Source organism: Mustela nivalis (genome assembly GCF_964662115.1).
Source record: "Mustela nivalis genome assembly, chromosome: 2".
NCBI lineage: Eukaryota > Metazoa > Chordata > Mammalia > Carnivora > Mustelidae > Mustela > Mustela nivalis.
The window spans coordinates 116,758,025-116,780,134 of NC_139021.1; positions in this window are offsets into that span (position 1 = coordinate 116,758,025).

Sequence of the window (22,110 nt, forward strand, 5' to 3'; positions counted from 1 at the left end):
GGGGAGATAGAGACTGTGTCCAGCCTTGCAGGAAGTATCCTTGAACAATGCTCAGGAGTTGGCAATGTCTTTTATCATGTTAACCATTCTGTGCATCTAAGAAGTCCAAGCCAAACAACCAAATGATGAAATGTTTTTCAGCCAAAAAAACAAAGGAGCTGTCAATACAACCACATGCATTGTGACTCTGTCAAAGGAGTCACACTAAAGAGTAAATTCTGAATGATTCCATTCCTATAAAGCTCTAGAGAATATAGATCAATCAATTGATCGATAGTGACCACAGAAGGGGGAGCGGCCCCCTCTGGAGAGAGGACATGGAGAGACAGCAGGGGTCTTGGGTGAGCTGGGGATGTTCCCTTTCTTGATTCAAGTGATGATTTTATGGGGCACATGGATGTTACCGTTCGTAAAATGACACATTTTAAATCCCCTGTTTCTTGTCTGGCGGTCATACCTAAATAAGGTGATTTGTAAGATATACATGGAAATTTGGGAGATCAGTCTTGCAAATTGTGTGAAGAAAGCCAGGAAGAGAGGCGTTCCTCCAAGGCGGGGCTCAGAGGTGTTTACTTGGAGGTGGGATAGGGGGTGAGAATATAGAGTAAGGTACTACATTGCGTAAGGGGTCCCAAGGAATGTTTGATGAAAATGTTCTGGTCTTGATCTGGGTCTTGGCTGGGCTGCTAGAGATGGGTAAAAAGGCATTGAACTGTACATTCAAGATTTGCTTCTTTTATTTTTTTTAAAGATTTTATTTATTTATTTGACAGAGATCACAAGTAGGCAGAGAGGCAGGAGAAAGAGAGAGGGAAGCAGGCTCCCTGCCTAGCAGAGATCCCGATGTGGGGCTCGATCCCAGGACTCTGAGATCATGACCTGAGCCAAAGGCAGAGGCTTTAACCCACTGAGCCACCCAGGCGCCCCCAAGATTTGCTTCTTTTAATATTGATAAGATACATCACCATGAACATCCATACTGGCGAATAAAAGACCATCCCATGTGTTGCAGAGAATGTGTGGTAGCCAGAATTTTTAGAAAATAATGGTGAGGCTATAAATTGATATTGTTAAAAGTAAGTGTTAGCGTCTACCAGCCATATGACTAGACCATTCCATTTGCAAGTGTATTCCTAAAAGAATTGTTTTCACGAGTGCCCCAGGACACATGGGGGAGAAGATCCGAAACAGTCTATTCTCTAATGGCCAAACAAGGAAACAACCCAAATGTTCATTAACTGCAGATCAGAGAATATCAATTGTGGTATATTCCTATCGTTGAATCCCACCCAGCAATAAAAGTGGGTCAACGAGAGCTGAGTGCTTACTGGGAGGAAATTCATAAATGGAAGAGTGCCTGAAAGAATTCAGATAGAATAGAGTATCATGTGATTAAATGTACATAATGCTCAAACATTATCATACCTTACATAAGGTAACAGAATTTAGAAAATTAAGTTGGGCATGCGTCGGGTAATGAGTGGATATGAAAGGCAGCCTCTAGAATCTTAGTCATGTCCTGTTTCTTAATCTGAGCGAGAATGGTACAGATATGTGTGTGCATTTTTTGAGAAACTATATTGCACTGCACATTGATGGATCATGCACCATTTTAAAGCGTGTTTTAAACTATTTTGAATTAGTTATACAATTCAGTATTTTTCCCACACAATACAGTTTGGTCAGACTCATAATGCATATAAGAAATTGAATTAAATGCTTATTATATTGCAAGACACTACAATAAAATTGATCAACAGCTCTGTTAAGGACTGGAAGTTCGTGTCCCTCTAAAACTTACACCTAATTCCCAGTGACAGTATTGGGAAGTAGGGCCTTCAGGAGGTGATTAGGTCAAAAAGGGAGAGCCCTGGTGAATGGGATAGGTCCTTCAAAAAGAAAATAAAAAAACCCAAGAAGCCATCTAGTCCTTTCTTGGCCATGAGTCGACAGCTGAACAGATGACAGTGGCCTCTTGTGAGCCAGGAAGGGAGCCCTCACCAGACAGCAAATTGAGCAGCGGTTGCCTTAATCTTGGGCTTAACCTCAGGAGCTGGGAGGAACAAATGTCTGCTTCTTAAGCCCCCCATTGCTTTTTATATTTTCTTGGTTATAGCAGCCTGAGAAGGCTAAAGCCTGGTCTGATCTCAGAGAAGTCTGGAGATGGAAGAGGCGTTTAATACAACTTAAGGGAACTAATCCCCTTACTTTTTAAAAATATGATTTGTTGCTGCCCAGGAAGGCCAAGTTGCGGGTGATTAGCTGCAAACTGGGGCTAGACGCAACTCCTGACCTGTATTCCAGTGCCCTGTGTACATCCCTGAGCATCGCCTGGAGCTCTCTGGAGGCTGGTGTCAACTTACAGACTAATGGGAAGCAGTCTTGACCTCCTGTGTTTTTTACACGGATTTTTACAAGCTTAACCAGTAATGAATTGATTTCAGGATTTAACTCAGGACTTACACAGTGTAGGCTTAAGAATATTCAGAAAGAGGGGTGCCTGGGTGGCTCAGTGGTTAAGCCTCTGCCTTCAGCTTAGATCATGATCTCGGGTCCTGGGATGGAGCCCCGCATTGGGCTCTCTGCTCAGTGGGGAGCCTGCTTCCCACCCCGCCTCCCGAGCCTCTTTCTCTGCCTGCCTTTCTGCCTACTTGTGATATCTATCAAATAAGTAAGTAAAATTAAAAGAAAAAAAGAATATTCAGAAAGAACTATAGCAAATATATCTGCATCCATTAGTCATCAAAATGTATTCTAGTTTTATACAAATACCATCTTCAAATACTAAAAAAAAAAAGTACACATTTGTACAGTTTTCTATGGCTGGAAACCATATAGTAAATAAATTTGTATTTCAACAAACCTGTGAGTACTCGTTATATAACAAAGCACCATACCCTGTGCCTGTGGGTTACATGATGAGTGAATCAGACATGGCACTGCCACCCCCTACCCCCTTGAGCTGGCAGAGTAGCCGTCAATTCATGGATTCAACACAATCTTTCACACACAACAACACAGACAAGAAAGTACTAGAAAGGGGTACCTGGGTGGCTCAGTCAGTGAAGAGACTGCCTTCAGCTCAGATCCCGGGGTACTGGGATGGAGACCCCCCTCAGGCTCTCTTCCCAGCATGGATTTAGCTTCTCTCTCTCCCTCTGCTGCTCCCATTGTTTGTGCTCTTTCTCTCTCAAATAAATAAATAAGTCTTAAAAGGGGGAAGAAAGAAAATGCTATAAAGGACAATTGGAGGATTATGATAGGAGCAACAAGAAACAGGAACTTAAAAATTTTATGAAGGTAACAATTTGTTTCCCGAAAAAACTTACGCCATCTAGAATTAAAATATATACAAATATTCACTTCATTTTTGTCACATGATTACATGGAGACCATAGTGACAAAGACCGTTGCTTCTTTGAACCAGCTCTTCATATATACAAATATTCACTTCATTTTTGTCACATGATTACATGGAGACCATAGTGACAAAGACCGTTGCTTCTTTGAACCAGCTCTTCAAAAATCAGTGAGGACCTTATTAACACTGTCAGCATTAGAACATGCCTAGTTTTCAGACTATTACATCTGATGCTTACAAAATTCTCTTAAAAATCAGCACTGTTTACAAGCATGGTTTCAGTTACTGTCCTTAACCTTTCCTCTTTTCTGCCAGGACTGAACTGCTTCATAGTGGGTCTGATTTAATTTCCCTGGTGCAAAAATTGTGCCTTACCTTTTAATTAATGCACAAAATGTTTACTGTCTCATTAATCAAAACATGGAGAACCACATGTTATGAAAGAAATTTGCAATTGCCCTAAAATAGGTGTCCTAGACATTTAGAGTTTCCTTTAAATCAAGGTTTTGTGTAATGGAATGTCTCTCATCACAGCTTCATGTTTCTTTTCAGATGCCAGAATGAGACTCTCATTTAGTTTTTAATACTTCCAAGGACAAATATGATTCCAAATACCTATTCAAATTGAATGCTTAGGGAATTTGTGTAAAACATGTCTCCTTCAGTGAATGCGTGTGTGTGTGTGTGTGTGTACAGAGAGAGACAGAGACATGAGGTGGGGAGGGAGGCAGAGAAGGTGATCCATTGCAAAAGAAAAGAAATAAAAACCTGTTTCCCATGATGTTTATATCCTAGAGCCTCAAAGATATACAATAGAATTCAAAATTTCTCAGTTACTTTGAAAATAGCTCAATAGGATAAGGACTTCAGACGTTACTGGATGGAAAGCAGACAGGTATATCAGATAAGACAAACGACAGAAAATCAAGAGCGGGGAGCATTATGTGAAAATGTGGAGGAAGAAGTGCTCTAGGCAGAGGGTATAGTAAACTCAGCAACTCTGAAGCGATCAAAACTGCCCTATTTATGATAGAAAAATCAAGGTTTCCTTCAGGGAAGTATCAGGGTAAAATGGTAGAAGCTAAGTTTGAAATAATGAAGACATACATAGGTTCTCATTAGGGTGGTAAGAACTTTGGGTTTTATAGTAAGTGGAGAGAATACCAGGGAAAGAGTTTGAGTAAAAGAGAGTGATAGGATCTTCTTTATATTTACAAAAGATGGAGGCGGCTGTATGGGGAAGAGGCCGAGGAAGAAGAATCACATTGACTAAAGCCAGTCAGAAAATCATGCATTTTCCCAAGGTGTAGTGTGACTTGGACCACGTCAGTGAGAATGTTGACAACTGGTCAGACGTGGGTGCATTTGGAAGTTAACCTCAACAGGACTTGCTGATAGATTACCTGTGGGATGTGGGGAAACAGAAACCCAGAAAGGGTCTTCTGGATACGAGGCAGGAGGAGCTAAGGGAAAGGCAGTTCCAATTCCTGAAATGGGGACATCCATGAACATTGACGCAGTGGTTACACCTCTGAATAAAGTGCCGTGCTCACTCACAGCTGGTATTTAAGCCAGACATCCAGGGGTGGTATTATCGCACAGCTGTACCATGGTCTCCATTTTCATTGGTGGTTTTTAGTTTGTTTACATTACTTTTTCTTTCTTTTTTTTTTGGTGGTGCTTTGCTGGACAGAAGAAACGAGAATCTATATATTTCCTCTCTGGTGACTTCTGTGCTATCTAACTTCTTCCCAAGGAGAGGAAAACAAAAAAAAATTTAAAAAATTTTCACAGAAGACCTTTTTATTTGATTTGAAGAAAGGGAAAAATCAAGTCATGTATGCGAATTTAGGAGAGACCCATAAAGTGCTATATTTTATCTTTGAAGAGCAATTCTCATGGTTAGCACTGATGAGTGGGTAATAACAGCTCCTGAAACATATACACAGTAGAATGATCTAATCTGTCGTGCTTCCTGTTTTAAAGCTGTTGAAATACACTGAATCTACGTACTCTTGAATCATTACCCTTTCTTGAAAAACAACAAAAAAAAGTATAGTGATACCAAAACAACCCATCAACTTAGTTATATCAAAATGATCTTTTGGTTCCAGGACTGTTAGTTAGGCTTTTTTCTTTTTAAGGGGACAGACCCTGCCTTTTCCTTTGTGTTTCTAGTGCCCAGCACCAAGTAAACAGTTACTGACCACTTCCTGTGTTCTAGGTGCTTTATACACAATATGATCTTAAAAATCCTCACAAGTTTTAGGTGGGGGTACCGCTTTTCTCTTTTCATCCTTAGTGTGTAACACACAGAGAGACCAGACACTTGTCCACAATCAAACAGTTTGTGACTACATGTTGAATGACAGACTGTTTTGACAAGACATATCTACCATCAGGCTAGACACAATTTAAGTAATTAAGAATGATGAAGGGGGTGGTATTATGGACATTGGGGAGGGTATGTGTTTTGGTGAGTGCTGTGAAGTGTGTAAACCTGGTGATTCACAGACCTGTACCCCTGGGGATAAAAATATATGTTTATAAAAAATAAAAAATTATATTAAAAAAAAAAAAAGAATGATTGACAAGAGGCCTGATTTTTCTAGCATCAGCCAGATGAAGCTGGAGATAGTGATTCCCAGAAACCCTTTCCCTTTGCAGTTCTGGGTTCAAGCTGACCCAACAGCAACTTTTCCAAAAGATTTGGAAGGTAGAATTCAAACAAATCATTGTCCTCTGAAAGTTGTCATGCTTGGATTTCATGACCGAGAGAAACAGTAGTGTCTTTGGGTTCCATATTGTTCTCATTCTTTCAGGCTCCCTCTGTGCCCAGTTCTTTCACCCCATGGGAGCCTAGGACCCCCCACTTGGCTGCAGCCCCAAAGGCTTCCCTGCTCGGGTCCCTGGGGTACAACTGGCCAGGAATGCTGGCCTTGTCAACTGATAGGCTGGGATGCCTCTTTATTCAGCTTCTTTCACGTGCTCACTTCTCCAGCTCTTCCCGTAACTGAATAGGACTTAATTCCTATAATAAATTTCTTATCCTTTTATTCATAGTGGTTATCCTCCTCCGATTTAACTCTGAGTAATATACCTGTCAACATATATTTATCTAAGAAAAAGTGAAGGTCTTAGTCTTGTCCTCAAAGAAAATACTTTTCATTTTGCAAACATATTTATTAAGTGAAGCAATCATTTTGGGAAAAAATCAAAATGCAGAAAAATACATTTCTATATTTATGTCATGGCTGCCACTCGGAGAGTTTGTCAGACATTTTTCACATTCTGTGAATATTTCTGCATAAGTGCTTTTAAGTACTCCTGTTACTCAGTGGTAAAGGCAAAGGCCACAGTGAATAAGAGAAATGACTGTTACTGAAAAGCCCCCAGATTGCCCTCCCCTGGAAGCTGGAAATACAAGACTGTTGTAAGAGTCAGTAATCATGCCACCTGGTGACCGTAGCTGCACCTGCTGGGAGCATAATGTGATGTACAGATTTGCAAAAACCATCATGTCCTCCTCCTGGAACTAACATAACACTGGGTGCCAGCCACACTCAGACTGGAAAAAAAAAAAAAAAGAAAGAAAGAAAGAAAGAAAGAATGAAAGAAAGAACACTCAGCTTGTCTAAGAAAGAGTCAAGATAGTAAACACATGTCTGTGTCTTAATTTAGGTTTACATGTATTTACTTACTAGGAGGACTTGGTCAAATGCTCTTATACAGTACTATGTATAGCAATATAACACCGTGTTTGAAATGATATACATTAAAAATAATAAAGCCAAATAATCATTAATGATACTTTAAATTCCTATTTTACAGGGACAAAATAATACAAATTGGAATCACAATAGTAACTAATAATAAATAATTATGGTAAATATAAACAGCTATATGCCAGTGCTATGTACATGTATATACGTGTGTTTATATATATGTTAAATATTTATAAACTTCTACATACATGCTACACTATTTTAAATATTTATGGTGAAAATCATTTTGTATTTGTGTTAATTTTCATATTTTTGGCTAAGAGGCAAGAAGAGGATACACACCCAAACTGATGAACAAGAATATGTCAGTTACATGGTTGCTTTGATATGTGTGAGCAGAGTTCTCAAGTTGTGTTTTGTGAACATGCGGAATGTCAACGGACTGTGCTTGTAGTTGAATACACTTGGAAAAGCCAGGGGAGGAAAGCTACCTCAACACGTGTCCTTACCAACACAGGGCTACCCTGCATTTGGGTTTCCAAGGTAGAGAAGGAGGAACACAGCACTTCCCAAGTTCTTAGAAGACAACTTTCCTTTCATACACATGTTCCATGCAATGTGGGTTGGTTCTTCTTGGAATAAGAAGAGAGTGATTTGTCCTTTGCTATAGCACTCTCCATTGCCAACCCAAGGAGGATGTTTTCATCTTCAGCCGATAAGAATAACTAAACCGAAATTATATATTCTTATTTTTTACAACTCTAAAAATAGCCTCCATTCTGCAGTTCACTTTTTGGTTTTGTTCTAAAAGCAGTGGTTTGGCACAGTGAGAGAAAGCTCCAAAGGTGTTTTTAAGTGTTCGAGTAATTAACATGAAGCCCTGGACTGAAGTGGAGGCGCTTGCTCAGGTCAGTAAAGCCTCTGTAAAATAGGATAGCTTAGCCGTTACCCGGCCCCGTCCTCCTGCGCATTTACAGAACATTTCACCTCAGTGCCCTGTCCCCCAGGGCCCTTGTCTCCTCTAGGGCATGGCAGATCAGAAACTTAGCGGCAGACTGAGATGCGGACTCTGCTCCTAAGGTACCATTCTCCTTTCTAGAACTGAATCTTGTCTTCTTCTTTTTTTTTTTTTTTTTTTAAGGTTGTTTTTTGTTTTTGTTTTTGTTTTTTTAATTTATTTTTTTTGACAGACAGAAATCACAAGTAGACAGAGAGGCAGGCAGAGAGATGGGGGGAGGCAGACTCCCTACTGAGCAGAGAGCCCGATGCGGGGCTCGATCCCAGGACCCTGAGATCATGACCTGAGCCGAAGGCAGAGGCTTTAACCCACTGAGCCACCCAGGCACCCCGAATCTTGTCTTCTTTTTAAAGATTTATTTATTTAAAAGTTTGGGGAGGGGGAGGCGAAGAGCTGAGGGAGAAGGGGAGAGAGACTCCCCACTGAGCGCAGATTCCCCAGGCAGGGCTCAATTCCTGACCTGAAATCCAGAGCCACCTCTTGACTGACTGAGCCTCCTGGGTACCCCCAGGACTGAATTTTACAATTGCTGACCAGGAGGCTTTATCCTTGTGCATATGCAGTTCAGTTACACTGAAGTACAGGGAAGTATTCTAGCGGCCTAGTACCACCATTTCCAAATAGAGTCCTTGCTTAGTAGAAATGGGAATCAGCCATCCCTAAGCCACTGTGGATATGTCCTTTCTAAACCAGATTGACTGTGCTTGCATCTAGCACAGAAGGCCTCAGCACCACACTGTTCATTTTCAGTGGGGAAAAAAGATTGCAGGTAGAGCCCATTTTGCAGCATTAACTCCTTCCCATTTTCTCTAAGCATCTATATACTTGTGTTTACTTTTTTAAAATATAAATGACTCTTTGTACAACATGGCCTCTGGACATGTCTGTGTCATGTAAAATAAACAAATCTGTTTCCCCTACCTCTCATTTTCTTTATAAAAAAAGATACACATACTCCTTTGATAAAATAATTCTGTACGTCATTGTCGTGTGAAGTGTCTGACCATGTTTGCAAGTTGACAAGTGGGTTTGGGGTTTGTAACAGAGAAAAAAGGCTCTGCCTTGCTTGCCTATTAGTTCTTCTCTTCTCTCTGATTTTATATTTAGTTGCAACTCTATGGAGCCTTTCATTTGCTTTGAAAAGTGATGAAGTTGATTCCATAAATCTTAATCAACTTAAAATTGCCCAAAAATGTAATTAAAGCAGTCGGAAAATGGCTGCCTCCAAAAGGCGCCTTTGTATAATGAGAACAGTAGTAAGTGGTCTATTCTCTGGTCTTGAACGCTCCCCAAAAGATAAATTACAGTATTTTGTAGAAGCCATCTTTTAATTACAAGGTCTTCATTAATCACCCAGCAAACAAAGCTACTGACAACTTAATAAAAATGCCTAATAGGAATTATTAAATCACTCTTATGATCCTTTGTTATGTGAACTGTCGTGGTTTCCTGAGACAGCTGAATGTCCATGGGAAAAAAAAAAAAGCTTACTATTTGAAATTCTTATAACTCTTATTAATTATGACCCACTTATCAGTGACCCATATATGCACATTACCAGGACCAGTGGTTTTCCAGAATCTGAGACTGCTGAGTGTCGCATAGCGTCTACCACGAGAAAGTGTATCTTTACTTGCTGCCTGCACTTCTCTGTTTACTCTGGAAACCTTGCCGACCCACTCAATGTGCCCAGAAAGTAGGATAAAAGATCTCCTGTACGATCTTTGTGCACTTAATCCTTTTCTCTGAAAATCGCTTGCATTTCTATCTCCTTAAGTCAAATTTGAGTTGCCTGATAGCACTTACATTACTCTGTTTGTCTTGGTATCTGTGCAGTGTGATTTGAGGCTTCTATGAGCTTCCAACTCCATAGGGACAGGACCGCTGAACTGTACTGTGCCCTGGGAGGTTCCTCAAGGGTTTTACTCTGTCCTGAAAACCTGAAATTGCAAGGGGAAAGCTTTCAGTGAGTTTTTTTTAGTCCTTCCGGTGCATTGAACCTGAGGGCGGGTTTGTGAACCTGCCAAACATAGAATTGGGGTCGTAAGCAAAGGTGATCTGGTGGGGTTGCTCCTTTCAACTCCAGCTGACTAACTCCTCTAATAGTGAATTTCATGTTTTACTTTGTTGTTGCACTCCTTCGCACCTTAACAGAGTATGTGGCAATAATTCTGCGCTCACTATTTAGCTTTTGTTTTCCTGACCTTGAATGCTTCCTGATAAAGGGATGGACGTATGTAGGCAGCACATTAGGGAGCCGTGTGGCAACCGTGTTGCCTGCTGAGGATGAAGTCAGGGCAGAGAAACAAAAGAGGCTAATAAGTCATTCTTCACAAACTAGATGATGGGGAAAAAAAAAAAAAAACAGGGAATATGTAATGCAGAAACTGAAACTGCACCAGAATGAATATTTTCTTCGATTCCTGAGAAAAGAAATGATTTGAATTCAAAACACTACCATTCTGTTTGGTAAGCATGAAATTAGAGACCTGTTGGGATGTGATTCCAGGAAGAGCTGGTCCACAGGGATTTAGACAAAGCGCACAACCAATCCCATGGTCCACCTTCTGAAATAATAAGATCATAGATCATCAGTGAATAAAGGGTTTATAAAAGGGCAGAAAATGTCCAATAAGGAGGATGCAAGAATTCCTAAAGAAGGGGATAGCAAAGATAAAATTAGTATTGGAAAGTGGAGGAAAACATCTCTGGGGAAAAAAGAAATCTTTAAGTCTAGAACATAGGAACCCTCAACCACTCTTCCTTATTCCACTTATTTTATGGGATTCCTTTGCCAAGGACTGACTAGTATTTCCTGCATCCCTTAGAAGTCTTGTCCTTACATAGCTATGGCGTCAGGACGTGTCGAGCAGCCTGGATGCTTTTGGACATTATAAGGACATAATCTGTTCCCAGACAGACATAATCTCTCACCAACTCTAACTGTGGACAAGCCATCATTTCAGGGGTGTCTCTTGTTGTCCCCACAAGGAAAATGGAGGGTCCCATGTTTCTTGGACATAGTAGTTCCATTCCGTCCTGCAGGCTTGTTCTCCCATAGTAAATGGATTTTACTCCTATCATTTTCATTCCTCCTAGCAAACATAGAACAAACCTGAGAAGAACTGGACTCATTATGCTAGTGTATCTGAGGTGAAAAGAACAGCAGGACCACTCGGGCAGAAGCTGATTCTGTACCTCAAAACGCTTCTTTTCCCATTTCTCTGTATTTCCTCTGGAATCCTAGTATATGAATTTGCCCCAATTGTCCAGTCTAAACCAGCTCCCTGTTAAACTTGCAAGAAACTCTGATCATACCTGTGAAAATTCTCCCAGAAGCGAGGATTGTATGCTTGGCATTGACATTCTGACTACTTTCTGTTGTGAGGTGTACCTTAAATGTTGCTCCTCACCAGCTTCGCTACTGAGGGCTTCTACAGAGGCTATTCTCATGGCAAAACCAACTATAATTGCCTCCTTGAAAAACGACTCTTTCCTGATTTGTTTGTGTGTAGGAAAGGAAATAGGTAGTTCACACTTAGATTACCGTTTGTCTAAAATCTAATTGAACCAGTTCTCCTTGTGTCTAAGCAATTCCCTCAGGTGAAAGCAGGAACTTTTGATAGAGTACATTGTTTATTTTCCCAGCTTTATTGAGGTGTAAGTGACAAATGCAATTGGAAGATTTTTCAAGTGTACAACATGGTGATTTGATGTACATACACGTCATGAAAGGGCTTCTTACGACCAAATGAGTTCATTCTTTCTTGAAAATTGCATTATGAGGTGTTTGGGACCAAAGTTTGAGGATCAGTATAAGATGACAAGGTTTGGACTAACTTTAGGGCATTTGATACTAAGATTCAAGAAATAGTAATCATTTAAAACACAAAGGTTTATAGAGGTATGGAATTATTAGATAAAACCCTATGTACTCATTTTATTGTCATGAAGTAAAATCAATACTCCTAAGCTGATCTAGCATCAGGAAAGTAATATTACTTGATAAATACTTATAAATATCTCCTGGAAGGAGTGATGAAAAATTTATAAATTATGTGAGATACTGTCTCTGCTCCCAAGGAAAATAAAACATGATTGAGATTAGATCTAAAAACAATACCTAAAACCAAGTGGTAAGTAAGTAATGGTGACCATGTTCCCACAGCACTAGTGTGCACCAGGAGCTAGTCCTGGGGCTTCATTTACATTAATCGGTTGATTAACTATTGATCACAACCAGTCTAAGGACTGGTGTTATCCATAAAGGTGAGCACAGGAGGTAGAAAGAGGTTAACTTTCTCAAAGTTGCACAGCTGGTAGATAGCAGACTGAGATTTAAGCCATCAGGCTGGCTCAGGACTCTAGTCACTGTCTGAAAATTACAAGACAGTAAAATCATTGGCAGTGGCGAGCTAGAACAAAATAGAAGAAAGAGCATGATTTTAGTGCCAAGAAAACCTCATTCTGAGCCATGGTTTCATTGTTTTTAACTGTGTGCCTTAAACTCACTGTACCTTTGTTCCATCACTCATAAAATTTTAACAGCTAACATTTCCTAAACACTCACTGGCACTGTTTGAAGCAATTTATATGTATTATCACATCTCATACTTTTAATAAGACCATGAGATAAAAGCTATTATTTCTTTTCCATTTTACAGCCGGTAAGGAAACTGAGGTCTTTAAAGATTAAATAATTTGCCTGACATAATAGACGTGGCTGTCCCTCCATCCCAGGAAACTGTGTCTCCATATTATATTCTTTTAATTAATATAGTATTAAGCACCAGCACAATGTAGATGCTCAAAACAGTAGTGGGTATTATCCTTATTGTTATATTATACATTATTATATATTTATATACAAAAATGTGGGATATCAATGTTGGCAGGGCAAACTGCACGAGAGAAATGAGATATGAGTCGGCCCTACATCAACCCATAATCCTTGTAATGTTGTGATGCAGCCTTTGATTAACTTCAAAACACTCAAGAGTTCCACATTCACCCCATCTTCATACGGTGACCACTGTAGCCACCAGCTGATCAGGGATCTCACATTCAGAGATGAAAGGGTTGTGCCCAAGTAGCAATATTAGCTATAGTCAATAATCAAGCCATGCCAGAGAAGATGACAAACCGTTAATAACAAACTTGGTGAGTTACACATACCTAATCCTGAAGCGAAAATCTCAAAGACACAGGTTGCTTGCTGGTTGTAAAGTGTAGTGTTTTGCAGAACTCAACCCATGTTAATTAAACAACAGAAAAAGAACATTCTTTATCAATTTATAGGCCTTCTTAAGCCTTTTCCAATTATAGACTATTCAAATTACAGACAGATAATCCTTGGGGAGATTAAGTCATTGAAACATTCTTTCAGTTAAAATGAAAGTAAGACATCCATCTTTCCATATTCATGGCATTAGAATTGTTAGGTATAAAGTATTGAATTCAGTGCCTTCTGTACATAGAACTCAGCTTCTGCTTAGAAAATTCAATTAAACTCTTGAACTAAGATGTTTGTACTTTCAATCACAACTTAGCTATTGTAACAGTATCCTAAGACTTGATCAAGCATTTATCTGATTCTTACCTTATCTGACCAAAATGTTAATAAAATGATGGGCTTCTACTATTACCGTTAAAGAGATAACACTTTTCTAATTGAAATTTTAAGCTGATTTCTATTATTTTCAAAATTCAGAGTTCAAGATTACATGGTTTACCTCTGGAGAACTAACTATTGAAACTTTGCAAAGTCAAAACAAGTTGACACATTTCTCCCTAAATCAATACAGGAAAATCCAGGTGCTGTGTAAATAGACCAATTTAAGAACCGTCTTCCATCTATGAAGTGAGTAGTAGTACCAAGATGAAGGTTTACTGATCCTTCTCTGTTAAAATAAATCATAATTAGTGTCCATTTAAGTTTGTTCCTAAACAAAAAGAACAGCTGCACTAAGGAGCTAAGTTCAGTTGTGAAAGACAGCAGATTATTTTATTTTCCATTTTGCCTCTTTTGGGTGGTTGAGGTTTCATATGGAGACCCGAGAACTTGAAGTTGGTAGGCCTCAGTAGGCCCCCACACTGCTAAAAACCTCACAAAAGACAGGAGATATGAGAACTCTGAGCTTCTGTTGTCTCATCTGTATATGAGGATAAACAAAACTGAGCTTCTGTTGTCTCATCTGTATATGAGGATAAACAAAACTGTCTTCTGTTCTCATGTAGGTTAAATAAGAATGTTTGACATTACATTACATCTGGCCATTGGGAAGAACTAAAAACAAAAGACTGCAATTAATTTCTTACCACGAAATGTAAATCTGACTGCAGACAGAAACATTGGGAGAGCATCCTCTGGGCTATTGGATTCTAGTGAGTTCACTGTGCTGTGGATCCCAGCTGGGAAAGGATGTAGGGTTTGAAATCCAGCTCACACACCCCTCACTGGCCTTGTCCTTTGACTGGAGCCGCTTCTGCTGAAGGAGTTCACACTTTCTACTAGTTTCTTAAAAAGCAACACAAAGACCAGCAGTGGCAGGAGTCCTGTGTTTCACAAGCTAATATCCCAATGATAGATTCAGAGTGTTTCTCCATGAAAAATTTCTTCAGCTTAAAATAATTTCATATACAAAATAATTTGTTTTGTTTTTGTTAGTTTTTTTTCAAAATAATTTATTTTAAAACAATTGAGCATGTGCTCCCCAAAAGTAAAGTCAGAATCTCCTTCTCTACCACTGCCTTAAAAGAACTAATTAAAAAAAATGCTATCCCACTTGATACATGCAGTAATTTTAAAATATAAGGTAGACTTAGAAATCATTTTTAGAACAGAAAATAGTACTTTAAGAACTCCACTCTAAATGTTATGAAATTAATGATTTCATCTTTGCTATTCTGTGATTGATACTAACTCAGGTATTTATAAACTATCCTTTTTTTCCCTTGCCTGAACCTATTCTGATTCCCCACATGTGGCCTCTTTAGCAATCAAGTATTATCTATGTTTGATGGTGCACTTTGATATTAATAATAGTTTTTTTCCTACTTTTGAACCTTTGAATCATGTTCCAACTCCATGTGTTGCTTACCTCTTCATACTTCTTGATCCTTTTTTTTTTTCTTTTGTTCTGAGCGTCTCTGAAATGATTATACTTTTTATCCACCCCTGGAACTGTTACATGCTGAGCAATGACTTTCATTCCTTCATAAATGAAGCAATAAATATGATTTTACAGGCTCCTTATCCTTAGAAACAGAGGATTTATATTTTAAAACATAGATTAAAAATAGAATTAAATGAAATTATTGTACAGAATTGTGAGTTGGCTCATGGAAACTTGACACCACTTGAAATATTACTAAAAACTTTATTTAGTGGCAATATTTGTCTATCCACTTTGCTTTCTTAGTTTTAATCTTATCTGGGGGATATCACAGCTTCCTTCATGCCTCTGTTGGCATGATAGAATTAATATATATGCAATCCAAATTTGGGCTCCAGTTCCTTTACAAATCATGGGAGATTCATGAAAGCTCACTGAGACCGTGAAGGCAGACTTACATGGTAATGATGACAGTAATGTCTATTTACGTAGTAGCACTTCATGGAAAAAAAAACTCTGAAATGTTATCAAATATGTTTATAATAATGAATTCACCTGCTTGTAAAAGAAGTTTCCCTTTTGGCCAAGTAATATATCATTTCAGATGTTGCTTTCTCTAATCCTGTGATTTGTCTTTTAGTATATGTGTGTGTTTAGACAACTTTTAGGTGGGGTTTACATCTATTCACACAATATTTGCCTTTTATGTGGAGTATTAGGGTCATTTACATTTAATGTAGGTCTATTTTTTCCCCATCATCTATTCCTCATTTATAACTGCTACCTTTTCCCCTGCTTCCTATCTTGTTAGAGTCAATTGAATATTTTAATATTCTGTTTTAGTTCTTCTTTTAGTTTATCATGTGTGTTTTTATGGTTTCCTTATGATTTAAAATACACATCTCTATCCTATGGTAATCTTCATTAAAAAATTATAACACCTCATATATTCCACAAAGAAGGACATGAAAATTGTGCCTTCTGTTTTCCTCCTGTCATACACTACGGTATTTTGTCATAGCTTGGACTTCAACAAGTTACCAACTCCAAAATTCTAATGTGTGCTTAAAAGAAATTAAAAACAAGAAATCCTTTCTAGTATATTACACTTATATGTACTACCTCTGTCTGTTCTTCTGGATGGATCAGACTTTGTTTTGTATCATTTTCTATAGCCTATAAAACTTCAGTTCACATTCCTTATAGTGAAAACTGCTGGTGATAAATTCTCTCAGCTTTGGGTTGAAATTTGTGTTTGTTTTGCTTTCATTGTTAAATATTTTTAAAATAGATACTACCTTCTAGGTTTCTGTTTTTCCCTAGCTCCTTAAAGACATTCTTCTATTGCTTTCTGTTTCTCACATTTTTTATGAGACTTGGGTAATTCTCATCTATGTTCCTTTCTATATAAGATGTGTTACTTCTTTTCTTCAGTCTGCTTTTGCATTTTTCTTCATTTTTAAAAAGATTTTATTTATTTATTTGAGAGAGACGCAGCAAGAGAGGGACACAGCAGGGGTAGTGGGGGAAGGAGAAGCAGGCTTCTCGCTGAACAGGGAGCCCTATGGGGATGCGGGGCTTGATCCCAGGACCCTGGGAATCATAACCTGAACTGAATGCAGACACTTAACAACTGAGCCACCCAGACACCCCTAAAGATTTTATTCTTAAGTAATATCTATGCCCAGTGTGGGGCTCAGACTCACAACCCTAAGACCAGAGTTGTATTCCTTACCACCTGAGCCAGCCAGGTGCCACATTCATCATTGGTTTTTAACAATTTAATAATGAAATACTTTTGTGTGGTTTTCTTTTTGTTTACTGTGCTTTAATTTTTTTGACTTCCTTACAAACTGGGACTTTAGAGTTTTCCTCAGATTTTTATAATTTCAGTCATTTTTTTCCTTCTGGTGTTATTTCTGCCCTTAATTTCTACCCTGTTCTTTTTCTGTCACTGTGTTTATATGTATGTTAAACCACTTGATGTCCCACAGGTAACTTCTGATATTTGATCCTATGTAAATTGATCTGCCATTCTCTGTTCATGCTTCCCCGAATCTTTTCATTGTCCCCATTGTCTACAGTAGGAAAATCTGAACCAAGTATAAGCTGATACTGTAGGTTGAAGAGGTCAAATAAAACATTTATTAAATAGTGAATTTACTAGAAATGTAATGTACAAGGAATACATGAATCAAGAGTCAGGTATAGGAATACCAATCCTTAGAAAGTAGAAAGCAGGAAAAAGAAATGGAACAAGTCTGAGTCTCGGGAAAATAGAAACAAAAGCAATTTTTTAAAAGATTTTATTTATTTATTTGACAGAGATCACAAGTAGGCAGAGAGGCGGGGGGAGGGGGAGCAGGCTCCCCACTGAGCAGAAAGCCCAATGCAGGGCTCGATCCCAGGACCCTGGGATCATGACCTGAGCTGAAGGCAGAGGCTTTAACCCACTGAGCCACCCAGGCGCCCCTGAAAGCAATTTTTTAAGACTGGGTGAAATTCGGGCACCTGGGTAGTTCAGTGGGTTGGGCCTCTGCCTTTGGCTCAGGTCATGATCTCAGGGTCCTGGGATGGAGCCCCGCATCAGGCTCTCTGCTCAGTGGGGAGCCTGCTTCCCCCTCCTCTTTCTCTGCCTGCCTCTCTGCCTGCTTGTGATCTCTCTCTGTCAAATAAATAAGTAAAATCTGAAAAGAAAAGAAAAAGAATATTCAGAAAGAACTATGGCAAATATATCTGTATCCATTAGTCCCCAAAATGTATTCTAGTTTTATTTAAATACCATCTTCAAATACTACAATAAATTTTGTACACATTTGTACAGTTTTCCATGGCTGGAAACCATATAGTAAATAAATTTGTGTTTCAGCAAAACTATGAGTACTTGTTATATAGCAAAGCACCACATCCTGTGTCTGTGGGTTGCATGATGAGTGAATCAGACACAGCACCTGCCCCCCTGCCACCCTGTCAAGCTGGCAGAGTAGCCGTCGATTCATGGATTCAACACTATCTTTCACACACAGCAACAGAGACAAGAAAGTGCTATAAAGGGGTACCTGGGTGGCTCAGTCAGTGAAGAGACTGCCTTCAGCTCACGTCATGATCCCGGGGTACTGGGATTGAGTCCCCCCTCAGAATCCCTTCTCAGCATGGACTTTCCTTCTCTCTCTCCTTTTGCCTGCCTCTTTGCTTGTGGTCTCACTGTCTCTTTTTCAAAAAAATAAATGAGTAAATCTTTAAAAAAACAAAACTAAAGTAAAAAAAGACTGGATGAAAGAAATGTAGTTATTCCTCTGAAACTGTTCTTTCATACAAAACATACCCCTCATCCTTTATGCTATCTTATGCACAAGTTGCAAGCCTCCAAGTTATGTGATTATTTTTCTAATTGTTATTTTATAAAGTCCTTTATTTTGCAAAATAAGCTGATGTTTCTTCAGTCTTCCTGTCATATGTCACACATTCTTACTTTTACCATTTCCAAAACTTATCCTTGAAGCACTGGTGAGACTTCCTTAAAGAATCCAACAAATACTTAACAGACGCTTCAGCTCTTTCTTCCCTTGAAACTTCTCTGAGGAGGTTTCTGTGGTAATTATTTGGAAACCGATCATCTACCTTGCTCCATTGCCATTACCTGTTAGTATCAGCACTTAATAACCCCCTTCTTTCTCGACTCATGTTTGTAAGCACTTTGACACCACCTGCATGCCTTTCCCTCTCTCAAATTCTGAGAATTCTTAAGCTTCTGTCTTCACTGTCAACTTTCTGTTTTTTCTAGGAATTTTCAGTTTATTTCTAATTTTCTAATATTTAAAATTAAATATTCCTAATATTTAAATTTTAAATAAAAACTTTATACTTAAGGTATATAGCATGATGATTTGACATACATATACTAGTGGAAAGAATTACTACAGCCAAGCTCATTAGCATATCTATCTCCTCGAATAGGTACCATTTGTATGCCTGTGTGTGTGTGTTTGTGTGTGTGTGTGTTGAGAGCACCTGTAATCTACTCTCTTAGCCAATTTCCAATATTCAGTGTAACACTATTAAGTATAGTCATCAGACTGTACACTAGAGCTGTGCACTTATTCATCTTACCTAATTGCAACTTTGTGCCTTGGACCACATCTCCCCGTTTTCCCCATCCCCAGCCCCTGGCAACCACCCCTCTACTCTGTGTTACAACGAGTTCGACTTCTTTAGATTCTGCACATAAACGAGATCCTGTAGCATTTCTCTTTTTCTTTCTGACTTATTTCACTTAGTATAATGTTAGTATAATGTTCTCCAAGTTCATATATGTTGTTGCATATGACAAGTTTTCCCTTTTGAATAATATTCCATTGTCTTTATTTACCACATTTCCATTCGTGCATCAGCGGGCATATAAGTTGTTTCCATATTTGGCTTGTGAATAATGCTACAATGAACATGGGAGCACATGTATCACCAAGGTATGTATGTATGTATGTGTGTGTGTGTGTATGTATGCATGATACATGTATCACCAGGAATCAAGGTACTAATTTCATTTACCAATTTCATTTCCTCTGGGTATATACCCAGAATTGGGATTGCTGGATCATATAGCAGTTCTAGTTTTATTTTTTTATGGAAACTTTATACTGTTTTTCATAGTGGCTATACCAATTTACATTCCCACCAAAAATAGGCAAAAATTCCCGTTTCTCTACATCCTTGTCAACATTCATCATGTCTTAACATCTGATAATAGCCATCTTAACAATTGTGAGATGATCTTTCATTGTGGTTTTGATTTGCTTTTCCCTGATGATGAGTGATACTGAGCAGCTTTTTATATACCTGTTGGCCATTCATTCATTCATACATTGTCTTTAGAAAAATGCTTATTCAGGTGCTTTCCTCACTTTGTAATCAGGTCACTTATTATTTGTTATTGAATTATATGCATTCCTTATATGTTTTGGATATTAACTCATCCAATATATGGTTTGTAACTATTTTTTTCCCAGTCTGTAGGTTGCCTTTTAATTTTTTGATTATTTCCATTACTGACCAGAAGGTTTTCAGTTTGATGTCATCCCACTTTTTGTTTGTTTGTTTGCCAGAGCTTTTGGTGTCACAAACTCCCACCAAGGAAAAAAAAAATTGCCAAGGCCAACATCCAGGAGTTTTTTCCGCATGTTTCCCTCTAAGACTTACATGGCTTCAGGTCTTAAATTGAAGTCTTTAATTCATTTTGAGTTCCTTTTTCTGCATTGTTGTTAGGTAAGGGTCCAGTTTCATTCTTGTGCTGGGTAGACTGGGAAACCCCAGGCCCTGGGACCTCAACCCTGCTTGTCCTACAGATGTTGCCAAAGGCTCTTGGTGTCATCAGGAGCAAGAATTCAAGGACAAACAACACAGCAGGCAAATGACAAGCAAGAAAATTTGTTAGAGCAAAAGTATACTCTCAAGATATGAGAGCAGGCAAGAGAGATGCACACCCTGGGGTTTGGGTTTCTATCTTTTATAGACAGTTGTTAACCAGGGGGTAGAATATTCATTACTTGAGGCAGGATTCCTGGGAAGCAGGTTTCCCTCTTCTTCTTCCTTCTTTGCTCAGGGGTTTCCTATCCTGGCACCTGCCATTTTGGGTCTGTCTGGCTTGACAGACAGGGCTTCTTGTGGCTCCTAGCTCAGGCCTCTGACTTCACTGCTGGCCTCCAGGTATCCTGTTACAGCCTAACTCACTGCCTCTAACAGACACCCAGCTTTGAATATAATTTGAAATCAGGAAATAGGATGCCTTCAACTCTGTTCTTTTTTCTCAGTATTACTTTGGCCATTGAGGTCTTTTGTGGTTCTAATGAAGTTCTAGAATATAGGTGAGGTTCGGTGGGGTGAGGTCCAGAGCCAATGACCAAGAAGGAATTCTTGAGACATCTTTGGTTCAGAATGGTGGTTTATTAAAGCATGGGGACAGGACCCATGGGCAGGAAGAGCTGCTGCCCCTGGGATGTGAAGTGTGGTCTATTATATACTTATAAGTTGGAGAGGAGATTAGGGATGATGTAAGTCTCTAAGGAATTTTGGAAGCAAGTTTTCTAGGACCTTGAGGGGCTAGCTATTGTCTGGGGAAAAGGTTATTCATTACCAGTAATAAAACCTTCTCGTGAGACCCTTTAGATGTATATCAGCGGGCCATATGCTTGGGAATGATTGTCGACACTGTCTTGGAGGTTTAGAGATAAAGTTTTTTTGAAAGGAATTGTTAAAGTAGACTTACAGGATCCTGGTTGGGGGTAGGGGTCGATCAGGCTAGGATTGCCCTTTGCCCTTAGCAAAGCCTTAAGGTGGGGGTAATTGAGTCCCTAGAGGAGAGTCACTCTGCCTGTTTTAAGGGCTTGTCAGTAGGTAAGGAAATTTAATAATTTTTCTTCTGCCTTTGTTTCCCACATCAGTTCCATGCAAATTTTAGTATTAATTTTTCTATTTCTGTGTAAAGTACCATTGGAATTTTGATAGGGATTGCATTGAATCGATCTGTGTATTGCTTTAAGTAGTATGAATATTTTAATAATATTAATTCTTCCAGTTCATGAACATGGGATAATTTTCTGTTCATTTGTATCTTCTTTAATTTTATCATCAACTTTCAGCCCTCTTCTTTTCATTTTGTAGCCAGTGTGCTTACTCAGTTCTGTTTCATAAAAGGAAGTTACTCCAAAAATCATACTTAACTTTGATAGGGAAAAACTGCACTCTAAGGCGGCTGACCAAACCAACAAGGGAATTCCAGTCCCTGTCTCAAAGTCCTTCTGGGTTCTTCTTTTCTACCCTGTTTCCTGCACGCTCCAAAAGTACCAAGTATGCGGAAGTAGAAGGGTATAAATTCCCCTCCCGGCTTGTGCTCAG